Source organism: Hyla sarda, unplaced genomic scaffold, assembly GCF_029499605.1.
Source record: "Hyla sarda isolate aHylSar1 unplaced genomic scaffold, aHylSar1.hap1 scaffold_631, whole genome shotgun sequence".
Taxonomy (NCBI): domain Eukaryota; kingdom Metazoa; phylum Chordata; class Amphibia; order Anura; family Hylidae; genus Hyla; species Hyla sarda.
In genome coordinates, this window is record NW_026610646.1 from 160,513 (window position 1) to 174,869 (window position 14,357).

A 14,357-nucleotide genomic window follows, 5' to 3' on the forward strand; every position below is an offset into this window, starting at 1 on the left:
GCCCAGAAAAGAGGCGAAAAGGAGAAAAACGTAAAAAAACGTGAAAAAAAAGTAAGAGGAAGAGAAGGGAAAAAAAGGTGGAAATGGGTTTAAAAGTGATTTCGGCGGAGAAATATATATATATATATATATATATATATATATATATACGCGCACACACACACATATATATAAACGTATTCTCCGTTGAGATATTGCAGCCGCTGCTGTGTCCAGGCCCAGGAGCCTTAGCACTGTGCTGTGATGTCACTCAATACCACTGACATCACTAGGTGTAAACAACATCTCTCCTTTGCTGTGTATGTGACTATGGAGCTGTTTGGTGATGTCGTCTATTATGGCCTTCATAGAAGCAACAGGAGATTGTTGCATCCATCTAGAACCCTCAGAACTACAGTGCTATGATGTCACTCACTTCCACAGGCCTTGCAGAGTGTAAACAACAACAACCCAGCTTTGTTGTGTATGTAACCATAGGGATTTGTGATGTCACCTAGAACCTTCACAGCAGCGACAGCTTTATGAGGAGCATCAGCACTGCTCTGCCTGAGCAGAACCATCACCGCCATAGGTTGTCAAATAACCCGGATTTAACCCACACAGGTAAGTCCAATGGGGTGCAGGCATGTCCTCTATGCTTACAGCTTCCCGTGGGTGTTGGTTTGATACCGTTTGGGGACAGCCAAGGAGGCATCTGCAGGCAACAAAGGTAGGTGTGTGCTTGTGTGTGTGTTTCCTATGCAGATCCTAAGCCCAGTGTCACATGCAAGTAGGAGGAGTAAGAAGGGTTCCTGGCAAATCCGGGTTATGGATTGCATTTAAAAAGGCCCCGTGGGAGTGCAATGGGCCCCTGTCTTGCTGCTTAGCAATAATGGTATGGGTTTAGGTTCTGCTGTGTGTACTGGTGGTTGACTGCCCCCCAGCCCAGAGTGTGCATGGAAAATTGTCTGGCAGCCTCCCTGACAGCAAGCAGTGATAGTGCCCATGAAGGGGACCTTGTTGGGCCCGCCCCTTTCACGGTTATCGCTTCTCGGCCTTTTGGCTAAGATCAAGTGTAGTATCTGTTCTTATCAGTTTAATATCTGATACGTCCCCTATCTGGGGACCATATATTAAATGGATTTTTGAGAACGGGGGCCGATTTCGAAGCTTGCTTCCGTCGCCCTATGCATTGACCCGATATGGCAGTATCTTCGGGTACAGTGCACCACCCCCTTACAGGGTTAAAAAGAAAGATTCCTACTTTCATTGCTACCTGCTTGCTGGCTAGCCAGCTAGCCAGCCCTGTGGGCCTTGCTGCTGCAGCCAAAAAACAAAAGGTGGTGCTGCTGCTGCTGCTTCTGCTGCTTCTGCTTGTGTCTGGCCGCTGTTGGAGCGTCCAGGCACAGGACTTCTGCTGCTGCTGACTAAATGGCCTCCTTAATTGGATCATTTGAGTAGCCAGCACACCTGTGCAGGTAGGGCATGACATGATAGGCAGCTGCCTTGATAGCGGGTGGGTGCTGAATGTTCCTAATTGACAAAATAAGATTAATGCTTATGAAGAAATATAAAATCTCATCCCTTCCCCAATATCGCGCCACACCCCTACCCCTTAATTCCCTGGTTGAACTTGATGGACATATGTCTTTTTTCGACCGTACTAACTATGTAACTATGTAACATAACATGGGGGGGGGGGGGGGGGGGGTCTCCTGGCTGTTCACACAGGTGTGTCATTGCTGTACATTGACCATGCATTGCTTCTGTGGTATTGCAAAGGCAAAGACAAATGCTTCCAGCCATCCATTGCACTAATGGATTGGTCATCAGCTGGCTGTCTATGTCCCGCATCAATATAGACCAAAGTACAGAGGGTTAGGCTATGCTATTGTGCACCTACCTGATGCATCAGAAGGTGCGAGGCCCTTGCTAAATTCTGTGCACAGACTTTGAGATCTATACTTTAGACTGTATCTAAACCTGCTCCAACATGGACTGACATTCTGGCCTACTTTCAGCCGATGCGACTTGTCTGTCGCTGAACAGTCGCTTTTTATGTATTCAGCACCTATGTATAATGTTGTAAAAATGCTCTAGAAGCTAAAGTCGCAGAAATGTCACACATATTTGGCCTACAACTTTCTGTGCGACAAATTCAGACAGGAAAAATCAGTATAAATCCTTAGAAAATTATCCCCCAGTGTCTCCATCTGCTGGCGGTATTGAATAAGCATTGCTGCACTGATGGGGTATGCATTAGACGAAAAAAAAGAAGAAAAAGAAGAATAATACGCCCAGAAAAGAGGCGAAAAGGAGAAAAACGTAAAAAAACGTGAAAAAAAAGTAAGAGGAAGAGAAGGGAAAAAAAGGTGGAAATGGGTTTAAAAGTGATTTCGGCGGAGAAATATATATATATATATATATATATATATATATATATATATATATATACGCGCACACACACACATATATATAAACGTATTCTCCGTTGAGATATTGCAGCCGCTGCTGTGTCCAGGCCCAGGAGCCTTAGCACTGTGCTGTGATGTCACTCAATACCACTGACATCACTAGGTGTAAACAACATCTCTCCTTTGCTGTGTATGTGACTATGGAGCTGTTTGGTGATGTCGTCTATTATGGCCTTCATAGAAGCAACAGGAGATTGTTGCATCCATCTAGAACCCTCAGAACTACAGTGCTATGATGTCACTCACTTCCACAGGCCTTGCAGAGTGTAAACAACAACAACCCAGCTTTGTTGTGTATGTAACCATAGGGATTTGTGATGTCACCTAGAACCTTCACAGCAGCGACAGCTTTATGAGGAGCATCAGCACTGCTCTGCCTGAGCAGAACCATCACCGCCATAGGTTGTCAAATAACCCGGATTTAACCCACACAGGTAAGTCCAATGGGGTGCAGGCATGTCCTCTATGCTTACAGCTTCCCGTGGGTGTTGGTTTGATACCGTTTGGGGACAGCCAAGGAGGCATCTGCAGGCAACAAAGGTAGGTGTGTGCTTGTGTGTGTGTTTCCTATGCAGATCCTAAGCCCAGTGTCACATGCAAGTAGGAGGAGTAAGAAGGGTTCCTGGCAAATCCGGGTTATGGATTGCATTTAAAAAGGCCCCGTGGGAGTGCAATGGGCCCCTGTCTTGCTGCTTAGCAATAATGGTATGGGTTTAGGTTCTGCTGTGTGTACTGGTGGTTGACTGCCCCCCAGCCCAGAGTGTGCATGGAAAATTGTCTGGCAGCCTCCCTGACAGCAAGCAGTGATAGTGCCCATGAAGGGGACCTTGTTGGGCCAGCCCCTTTCACGGTTATCGCTTCTCGGCCTTTTGGCTAAGATCAAGTGTAGTATCTGTTCTTATCAGTTTAATATCTGATACGTCCCCTATCTGGGGACCATATATTAAATGGATTTTTGAGAACGGGGGCCGATTTCGAAGCTTGCTTCCGTCGCCCTATGCATTGACCCGATATGGCAGTATCTTCGGGTACAGTGCACCACCCCCTTACAGGGTTAAAAAGAAAGATTCCTACTTTCATTGCTACCTGCTTGCTGGCTAGCCAGCTAGCCAGCCCTGTGGGCCTTGCTGCTGCAGCCAAAAAACAAAAGGTGGTGCTGCTGCTGCTGCTTCTGCTGCTTCTGCTTGTGTCTGGCCGCTGTTGGAGCGTCCAGGCACAGGACTTCTGCTGCTGCTGACTAAATGGCCTCCTTAATTGGATCATTTGAGTAGCCAGCACACCTGTGCAGGTAGGGCATGACATGATAGGCAGCTGCCTTGATAGCGGGTGGGTGCTGAATGTTCCTAATTGACAAAATAAGATTAATGCTTATGAAGAAATATAAAATCTCATCCCTTCCCCAATATCGCGCCACACCCCTACCCCTTAATTCCCTGGTTGAACTTGATGGACATATGTCTTTTTTCGACCGTACTAACTATGTAACTATGTAACATAACATGGGGGGGGGGGGGGGGGTCTCCTGGCTGTTGACACAGGTGTGTCATTGCTGTACATTGACCATGCATTGCTTCTGTGGTATTGCAAAGGCAAAGACAAATGCTTCCAGCCATCCATTGCACTAATGGATTGGTCATCAGCTGGCTGTCTATGTCCCGCATCAATATAGACCAAAGTACAGAGGGTTAGGCTATGCTATTGTGCACCTACCTGATGCATCAGAAGGTGCGAGGCCCTTGCTAAATTCTGTGCACAGACTTTGAGATCTATACTTTAGACTGTATCTAAACCTGCTCCAACATGGACTGACATTCTGGCCTACTTTCAGCCGATGCGACTTGTCTGTCGCTGAACAGTCGCTTTTTATGTATTCAGCACCTATGTATAATGTTGTAAAAATGCTCTAGAAGCTAAAGTCGCAGAAATGTCACACATATTTGGCCTGCAACTTTCTGTGCGACAAATTCAGACAGGAAAAATCAGTATAAATCCTTAGAAAATTATCCCCCAGTGTCTCCATCTGCTGGCGGTATTGAATAAGCATTGCTGCACTGATGGGGTATGCATTAGACGAAAAAAAAGAAGAAAAAGAAGAATAATACGCCCAGAAAAGAGGCGAAAAGGAGAAAAACGTAAAAAAACGTGAAAAAAAAGTAAGAGGAAGAGAAGGGAAAAAAAGGTGGAAATGGGTTTAAAAGTGATTTCGGCGGAGAAATATATATATATATATATATATATATAGATATATATATATATATATATATATATACACGCACACACACACATATATATAAACGTATTCTCCATTGAGATATTGCAGCCGCTGCTGTGTCCAGGCCCAGGAGCCTTAGCACTGTGCTGTGATGTCACTCAATACCACTGACATCACTAGGTGTAAACAACATCTCTCCTTTGCTGTGTATGTGACTATGGAGCTGTTTGGTGATGTCGTCTATTATGGCCTTCATAGAAGCAACAGGAGATTGTTGCATCCATCTAGAACCCTCAGAACTACAGTGCTATGATGTCACTCACTTCCACAGGCCTTGCAGAGTGTAAACAACAACAACCCAGCTTTGTTGTGTATGTAACCATAGGGATTTGTGATGTCACCTAGAACCTTCACAGCAGCGACAGCTTTATGAGGAGCATCAGCACTGCTCTGCCTGAGCAGAACCATCACCGCCATAGGTTGTCAAATAACCCGGATTTAACCCACACAGGTAAGTCCAATGGGGTGCAGGCATGTCCTCTATGCTTACAGCTTCCCGTGGGTGTTGGTTTGATACCGTTTGGGGACAGCCAAGGAGGCATCTGCAGGCAACAAAGGTAGGTGTGTGCTTGTGTGTGTGTTTCCTATGCAGATCCTAAGCCCAGTGTCACATGCAAGTAGGAGGAGTAAGAAGGGTTCCTGGCAAATCCGGGTTATGGATTGCATTTAAAAAGGCCCCGTGGGAGTGCAATGGGCCCCTGTCTTGCTGCTTAGCAATAATGGTATGGGTTTAGGTTCTGCTGTGTGTACTGGTGGTTGACTGCCCCCCAGCCCAGAGTGTGCATGGAAAATTGTCTGGCAGCCTCCCTGACAGCAAGCAGTGATAGTGCCCATGAAGGGGACCTTGTTGGGCCCGCCCCTTTCACGGTTATCGCTTCTCGGCCTTTTGGCTAAGATCAAGTGTAGTATCTGTTCTTATCAGTTTAATATCTGATACGTCCCCTATCTGGGGACCATATATTAAATGGATTTTTGAGAACGGGGGCCGATTTCGAAGCTTGCTTCCGTCGCCCTATGCATTGACCCGATATGGCAGTATCTTCGGGTACAGTGCACCACCCCCTTACAGGGTTAAAAAGAAAGATTCCTACTTTCATTGCTACCTGCTTGCTGGCTAGCCAGCTAGCCAGCCCTGTGGGCCTTGCTGCTGCAGCCAAAAAACAAAAGGTGGTGCTGCTGCTGCTGCTTCTGCTGCTTCTGCTTGTGTCTGGCCGCTGTTGGAGCGTCCAGGCACAGGACTTCTGCTGCTGCTGACTAAATGGCCTCCTTAATTGGATCATTTGAGTAGCCAGCACACCTGTGCAGGTAGGGCATGACATGATAGGCAGCTGCCTTGATAGCGGGTGGGTGCTGAATGTTCCTAATTGACAAAATAAGATTAATGCTTATGAAGAAATATAAAATCTCATCCCTTCCCCAATATCGCGCCACACCCCTACCCCTTAATTCCCTGGTTGAACTTGATGGACATATGTCTTTTTTCGACCGTACTAACTATGTAACTATGTAACATAACATGGGGGGGGGGGGGGGGGGGGTCTCCTGGCTGTTCACACAGGTGTGTCATTGCTGTACATTGACCATGCATTGCTTCTGTGGTATTGCAAAGGCAAAGACAAATGCTTCCAGCCATCCATTGCACTAATGGATTGGTCATCAGCTGGCTGTCTATGTCCCGCATCAATATAGACCAAAGTACAGAGGGTTAGGCTATGCTATTGTGCACCTACCTGATGCATCAGAAGGTGCGAGGCCCTTGCTAAATTCTGTGCACAGACTTTGAGATCTATACTTTAGACTGTATCTAAACCTGCTCCAACATGGACTGACATTCTGGCCTACTTTCAGCCGATGCGACTTGTCTGTCGCTGAACAGTCGCTTTTTATGTATTCAGCACCTATGTATAATGTTGTAAAAATGCTCTAGAAGCTAAAGTCGCAGAAATGTCACACATATTTGGCCTGCAACTTTCTGTGCGACAAATTCAGACAGGAAAAATCAGTATAAATCCTTAGAAAATTATCCCCCAGTGTCTCCATCTGCTGGCGGTATTGAATAAGCATTGCTGCACTGATGGGGTATGCATTAGACGAAAAAAAAGAAGAAAAAGAAGAATAATACGCCCAGAAAAGAGGCGAAAAGGAGAAAAACGTAAAAAAACGTGAAAAAAAAGTAAGAGGAAGAGAAGGGAAAAAAAGGTGGAAATGGGTTTAAAAGTGATTTCGGCGGAGAAATATATATATATATATATATATATATATAGTATATATATATACGCGCACACACACACATATATATAAACGTATTCTCCGTTGAGATATTGCAGCCGCTGCTGTGTCCAGGCCCAGGAGCCTTAGCACTGTGCTGTGATGTCACTCAATACCACTGACATCACTAGGTGTAAACAACATCTCTCCTTTGCTGTGTATGTGACTATGGAGCTGTTTGGTGATGTCGTCTATTATGGCCTTCATAGAAGCAACAGGAGATTGTTGCATCCATCTAGAACCCTCAGAACTACAGTGCTATGATGTCACTCACTTCCACAGGCCTTGCAGAGTGTAAACAACAACAACCCAGCTTTGTTGTGTATGTAACCATAGGGATTTGTGATGTCACCTAGAACCTTCACAGCAGCGACAGCTTTATGAGGAGCATCAGCACTGCTCTGCCTGAGCAGAACCATCACCGCCATAGGTTGTCAAATAACCCGGATTTAACCCACACAGGTAAGTCCAATGGGGTGCAGGCATGTCCTCTATGCTTACAGCTTCCCGTGGGTGTTGGTTTGATACCGTTTGGGGACAGCCAAGGAGGCATCTGCAGGCAACAAAGGTAGGTGTGTGCTTGTGTGTGTGTTTCCTATGCAGATCCTAAGCCCAGTGTCACATGCAAGTAGGAGGAGTAAGAAGGGTTCCTGGCAAATCCGGGTTATGGATTGCATTTAAAAAGGCCCCGTGGGAGTGCAATGGGCCCCTGTCTTGCTGCTTAGCAATAATGGTATGGGTTTAGGTTCTGCTGTGTGTACTGGTGGTTGACTGCCCCCCAGCCCAGAGTGTGCATGGAAAATTGTCTGGCAGCCTCCCTGACAGCAAGCAGTGATAGTGCCCATGAAGGGGACCTTGTTGGGCCCGCCCCTTTCACGGTTATCGCTTCTCGGCCTTTTGGCTAAGATCAAGTGTAGTATCTGTTCTTATCAGTTTAATATCTGATACGTCCCCTATCTGGGGACCATATATTAAATGGATTTTTGAGAACGGGGGCCGATTTCGAAGCTTGCTTCCGTCGCCCTATGCATTGACCCGATATGGCAGTATCTTCGGGTACAGTGCACCACCCCCTTACAGGGTTAAAAAGAAAGATTCCTACTTTCATTGCTACCTGCTTGCTGGCTAGCCAGCTAGCCAGCCCTGTGGGCCTTGCTGCTGCAGCCAAAAAACAAAAGGTGGTGCTGCTGCTGCTGCTTCTGCTGCTTCTGCTTGTGTCTGGCCGCTGTTGGAGCGTCCAGGCACAGGACTTCTGCTGCTGCTGACTAAATGGCCTCCTTAATTGGATCATTTGAGTAGCCAGCACACCTGTGCAGGTAGGGCATGACATGATAGGCAGCTGCCTTGATAGCGGGTGGGTGCTGAATGTTCCTAATTGACAAAATAAGATTAATGCTTATGAAGAAATATAAAATCTCATCCCTTCCCCAATATCGCGCCACACCCCTACCCCTTAATTCCCTGGTTGAACTTGATGGACATATGTCTTTTTTCGACCGTACTAACTATGTAACTATGTAACATAACATGGGGGGGGGGGGGGGGGGGTCTCCTGGCTGTTCACACAGGTGTGTCATTGCTGTACATTGACCATGCATTGCTTCTGTGGTATTGCAAAGGCAAAGACAAATGCTTCCAGCCATCCATTGCACTAATGGATTGGTCATCAGCTGGCTGTCTATGTCCCGCATCAATATAGACCAAAGTACAGAGGGTTAGGCTATGCTATTGTGCACCTACCTGATGCATCAGAAGGTGCGAGGCCCTTGCTAAATTCTGTGCACAGACTTTGAGATCTATACTTTAGACTGTATCTAAACCTGCTCCAACATGGACTGACATTCTGGCCTACTTTCAGCCGATGCGACTTGTCTGTCGCTGAACAGTCGCTTTTTATGTATTCAGCACCTATGTATAATGTTGTAAAAATGCTCTAGAAGCTAAAGTCGCAGAAATGTCACACATATTTGGCCTGCAACTTTCTGTGCGACAAATTCAGACAGGAAAAATCAGTATAAATCCTTAGAAAATTATCCCCCAGTGTCTCCATCTGCTGGCGGTATTGAATAAGCATTGCTGCACTGATGGGGTATGCATTAGACGAAAAAAAAGAAGAAAAAGAAGAATAATACGCCCAGAAAAGAGGCGAAAAGGAGAAAAACGTAAAAAAACGTGAAAAAAAAGTAAGAGGAAGAGAAGGGAAAAAAAGGTGGAAATGGGTTTAAAAGTGATTTCGGCGGAGAATATATATATATATATATATATATATATATATATATATATATATACGCGCACACACACACATATATATAAACGTATTCTCCGTTGAGATATTGCAGCCGCTGCTGTGTCCAGGCCCAGGAGCCTTAGCACTGTGCTGTGATGTCACTCAATACCACTGACATCACTAGGTGTAAACAACATCTCTCCTTTGCTGTGTATGTGACTATGGAGCTGTTTGGTGATGTCGTCTATTATGGCCTTCATAGAAGCAACAGGAGATTGTTGCATCCATCTAGAACCCTCAGAACTACAGTGCTATGATGTCACTCACTTCCACAGGCCTTGCAGAGTGTAAACAACAACAACCCAGCTTTGTTGTGTATGTAACCATAGGGATTTGTGATGTCACCTAGAACCTTCACAGCAGCGACAGCTTTATGAGGAGCATCAGCACTGCTCTGCCTGAGCAGAACCATCACCGCCATAGGTTGTCAAATAACCCGGATTTAACCCACACAGGTAAGTCCAATGGGGTGCAGGCATGTCCTCTATGCTTACAGCTTCCCGTGGGTGTTGGTTTGATACCGTTTGGGGACAGCCAAGGAGGCATCTGCAGGCAACAAAGGTAGGTGTGTGCTTGTGTGTGTGTTTCCTATGCAGATCCTAAGCCCAGTGTCACATGCAAGTAGGAGGAGTAAGAAGGGTTCCTGGCAAATCCGGGTTATGGATTGCATTTAAAAAGGCCCCGTGGGAGTGCAATGGGCCCCTGTCTTGCTGCTTAGCAATAATGGTATGGGTTTAGGTTCTGCTGTGTGTACTGGTGGTTGACTGCCCCCCAGCCCAGAGTGTGCATGGAAAATTGTCTGGCAGCCTCCCTGACAGCAAGCAGTGATAGTGCCCATGAAGGGGACCTTGTTGGGCCCGCCCCTTTCACGGTTATCGCTTCTCGGCCTTTTGGCTAAGATCAAGTGTAGTATCTGTTCTTATCAGTTTAATATCTGATACGTCCCCTATCTGGGGACCATATATTAAATGGATTTTTGAGAACGGGGGCCGATTTCGAAGCTTGCTTCCGTCGCCCTATGCATTGACCCGATATGGCAGTATCTTCGGGTACAGTGCACCACCCCCTTACAGGGTTAAAAAGAAAGATTCCTACTTTCATTGCTACCTGCTTGCTGGCTAGCCAGCTAGCCAGCCCTGTGGGCCTTGCTGCTGCAGCCAAAAAACAAAAGGTGGTGCTGCTGCTGCTGCTTCTGCTGCTTCTGCTTGTGTCTGGCCGCTGTTGGAGCGTCCAGGCACAGGACTTCTGCTGCTGCTGACTAAATGGCCTCCTTAATTGGATCATTTGAGTAGCCAGCACACCTGTGCAGGTAGGGCATGACATGATAGGCAGCTGCCTTGATAGCGGGTGGGTGCTGAATGTTCCTAATTGACAAAATAAGATTAATGCTTATGAAGAAATATAAAATCTCATCCCTTCCCCAATATCGCGCCACACCCCTACCCCTTAATTCCCTGGTTGAACTTGATGGACATATGTCTTTTTTCGACCGTACTAACTATGTAACTATGTAACATAACATGGGGGGGGGGGGGGGTCTCCTGGCTGTTCACACAGGTGTGTCATTGCTGTACATTGACCATGCATTGCTTCTGTGGTATTGCAAAGGCAAAGACAAATGCTTCCAGCCATCCATTGCACTAATGGATTGGTCATCAGCTGGCTGTCTATGTCCCGCATCAATATAGACCAAAGTACAGAGGGTTAGGCTATGCTATTGTGCACCTACCTGATGCATCAGAAGGTGCGAGGCCCTTGCTAAATTCTGTGCACAGACTTTGAGATCTATACTTTAGACTGTATCTAAACCTGCTCCAACATGGACTGACATTCTGGCCTACTTTCAGCCGATGCGACTTGTCTGTCGCTGAACAGTCGCTTTTTATGTATTCAGCACCTATGTATAATGTTGTAAAAATGCTCTAGAAGCTAAAGTCGCAGAAATGTCACACATATTTGGCCTGCAACTTTCTGTGCGACAAATTCAGACAGGAAAAATCAGTATAAATCCTTAGAAAATTATCCCCCAGTGTCTCCATCTGCTGGCGGTATTGAATAAGCATTGCTGCACTGATGGGGTATGCATTAGACGAAAAAAAAGAAGAAAAAGAAGAATAATACGCCCAGAAAAGAGGCGAAAAGGAGAAAAACGTAAAAAAACGTGAAAAAAAAGTAAGAGGAAGAGAAGGGAAAAAAAGGTGGAAATGGGTTTAAAAGTGATTTCGGCGGAGAAATATATATATATATATATATATATATATATATATATATATATATACGCGCACACACACACATATATATAAACGTATTCTCCGTTGAGATATTGCAGCCGCTGCTGTGTCCAGGCCCAGGAGCCTTAGCACTGTGCTGTGATGTCACTCAATACCACTGACATCACTAGGTGTAAACAACATCTCTCCTTTGCTGTGTATGTGACTATGGAGCTGTTTGGTGATGTCGTCTATTATGGCCTTCATAGAAGCAACAGGAGATTGTTGCATCCATCTAGAACCCTCAGAACTACAGTGCTATGATGTCACTCACTTCCACAGGCCTTGCAGAGTGTAAACAACAACAACCCAGCTTTGTTGTGTATGTAACCATAGGGATTTGTGATGTCACCTAGAACCTTCACAGCAGCGACAGCTTTATGAGGAGCATCAGCACTGCTCTGCCTGAGCAGAACCATCACCGCCATAGGTTGTCAAATAACCCGGATTTAACCCACACAGGTAAGTCCAATGGGGTGCAGGCATGTCCTCTATGCTTACAGCTTCCCGTGGGTGTTGGTTTGATACCGTTTGGGGACAGCCAAGGAGGCATCTGCAGGCAACAAAGGTAGGTGTGTGCTTGTGTGTGTGTTTCCTATGCAGATCCTAAGCCCAGTGTCACATGCAAGTAGGAGGAGTAAGAAGGGTTCCTGGCAAATCCGGGTTATGGATTGCATTTAAAAAGGCCCCGTGGGAGTGCAATGGGCCCCTGTCTTGCTGCTTAGCAATAATGGTATGGGTTTAGGTTCTGCTGTGTGTACTGGTGGTTGACTGCCCCCCAGCCCAGAGTGTGCATGGAAAATTGTCTGGCAGCCTCCCTGACAGCAAGCAGTGATAGTGCCCATGAAGGGGACCTTGTTGGGCCCGCCCCTTTCACGGTTATCGCTTCTCGGCCTTTTGGCTAAGATCAAGTGTAGTATCTGTTCTTATCAGTTTAATATCTGATACGTCCCCTATCTGGGGACCATATATTAAATGGATTTTTGAGAACGGGGGCCGATTTCGAAGCTTGCTTCCGTCGCCCTATGCATTGACCCGATATGGCAGTATCTTCGGGTACAGTGCACCACCCCCTTACAGGGTTAAAAAGAAAGATTCCTACTTTCATTGCTACCTGCTTGCTGGCTAGCCAGCTAGCCAGCCCTGTGGGCCTTGCTGCTGCAGCCAAAAAACAAAAGGTGGTGCTGCTGCTGCTGCTTCTGCTGCTTCTGCTTGTGTCTGGCCGCTGTTGGAGCGTCCAGGCACAGGACTTCTGCTGCTGCTGACTAAATGGCCTCCTTAATTGGATCATTTGAGTAGCCAGCACACCTGTGCAGGTAGGGCATGACATGATAGGCAGCTGCCTTGATAGCGGGTGGGTGCTGAATGTTCCTAATTGACAAAATAAGATTAATGCTTATGAAGAAATATAAAATCTCATCCCTTCCCCAATATCGCGCCACACCCCTACCCCTTAATTCCCTGGTTGAACTTGATGGACATATGTCTTTTTTCGACCGTACTAACTATGTAACTATGTAACATAACATGGGGGGGGGGGGGGGGGTCTCCTGGCTGTTCACACAGGTGTGTCATTGCTGTACATTGACCATGCATTGCTTCTGTGGTATTGCAAAGGCAAAGACAAATGCTTCCAGCCATCCATTGCACTAATGGATTGGTCATCAGCTGGCTGTCTATGTCCCGCATCAATATAGACCAAAGTACAGAGGGTTAGGCTATGCTATTGTGCACCTACCTGATGCATCAGAAGGTGCGAGGCCCTTGCTAAATTCTGTGCACAGACTTTGAGATCTATACTTTAGACTGTATCTAAACCTGCTCCAACATGGACTGACATTCTGGCCTACTTTCAGCCGATGCGACTTGTCTGTCGCTGAACAGTCGCTTTTTATGTATTCAGCACCTATGTATAATGTTGTAAAAATGCTCTAGAAGCTAAAGTCGCAGAAATGTCACACATATTTGGCCTGCAACTTTCTGTGCGACAAATTCAGACAGGAAAAATCAGTATAAATCCTTAGAAAATTATCCCCCAGTGTCTCCATCTGCTGGCGGTATTGAATAAGCATTGCTGCACTGATGGGGTATGCATTAGACGAAAAAAAAGAAGAAAAAGAAGAATAATACGCCCAGAAAAGAGGCGAAAAGGAGAAAAACGTAAAAAAACGTGAAAAAAAAGTAAGAGGAAGAGAAGGGAAAAAAAGGTGGAAATGGGTTTAAAAGTGATTTCGGCGGAGAATATATATATATATATATATATATATATATATATATATATATATATATATATATATATATATATACGCGCACACACACACATATATATAAACGTATTCTCCGTTGAGATATTGCAGCCGCTGCTGTGTCCAGGCCCAGGAGCCTTAGCACTGTGCTGTGATGTCACTCAATACCACTGACATCACTAGGTGTAAACAACATCTCTCCTTTGCTGTGTATGTGACTATGGAGCTGTTTGGTGATGTCGTCTATTATGGCCTTCATAGAAGCAACAGGAGATTGTTGCATCCATCTAGAACCCTCAGAACTACAGTGCTATGATGTCACTCACTTCCACAGGCCTTGCAGAGTGTAAACAACAACAACCCAGCTTTGTTGTGTATGTAACCATAGGGATTTGTGATGTCACCTAGAACCTTCACAGCAGCGACAGCTTTATGAGGAGCATCAGCACTGCTCTGCCTGAGCAGAACCATCACCGCCATAGGTTGTCAAATAACCCGGATTTAACCCACACAGGTAAGTCCAATGGGGTGCAGGCATGTCCTCTATGCTTACAGCTTCCC

General features: G+C 45.9%; 6 non-coding genes across 6 annotated transcripts; all 6 read left to right on the forward strand.

The window, feature by feature from the left end:
* Positions 1-1,022: 1,022 nt before the first annotated feature.
* LOC130341948 (U2 spliceosomal RNA) lies at positions 1,023-1,213 on the forward strand. Its single transcript, XR_008881697.1, has one exon. It is a non-coding gene; the product is annotated as a U2 spliceosomal RNA (small nuclear RNA).
* A 2,093-nt stretch (positions 1,214-3,306) lies between these two features.
* On the forward strand, positions 3,307-3,497 carry LOC130341949 (U2 spliceosomal RNA). The gene has a single exon (XR_008881698.1). It is a non-coding gene; the product is annotated as a U2 spliceosomal RNA (small nuclear RNA).
* Positions 3,498-5,595: 2,098 nt separating this feature from the next.
* Positions 5,596-5,786, forward strand: LOC130341951 (U2 spliceosomal RNA). The gene has a single exon (XR_008881700.1). It is a non-coding gene; the product is annotated as a U2 spliceosomal RNA (small nuclear RNA).
* Positions 5,787-7,874: 2,088 nt separating this feature from the next.
* Positions 7,875-8,065, forward strand: LOC130341952 (U2 spliceosomal RNA). The gene has a single exon (XR_008881701.1). It is a non-coding gene; the product is annotated as a U2 spliceosomal RNA (small nuclear RNA).
* A 2,089-nt stretch (positions 8,066-10,154) lies between these two features.
* LOC130341953 (U2 spliceosomal RNA) lies at positions 10,155-10,345 on the forward strand. The gene has a single exon (XR_008881702.1). It is a non-coding gene; the product is annotated as a U2 spliceosomal RNA (small nuclear RNA).
* A 2,086-nt stretch (positions 10,346-12,431) lies between these two features.
* LOC130341954 (U2 spliceosomal RNA) lies at positions 12,432-12,622 on the forward strand. Its single transcript, XR_008881703.1, has one exon. It is a non-coding gene; the product is annotated as a U2 spliceosomal RNA (small nuclear RNA).
* Positions 12,623-14,357: the final 1,735 nt, after the last annotated feature.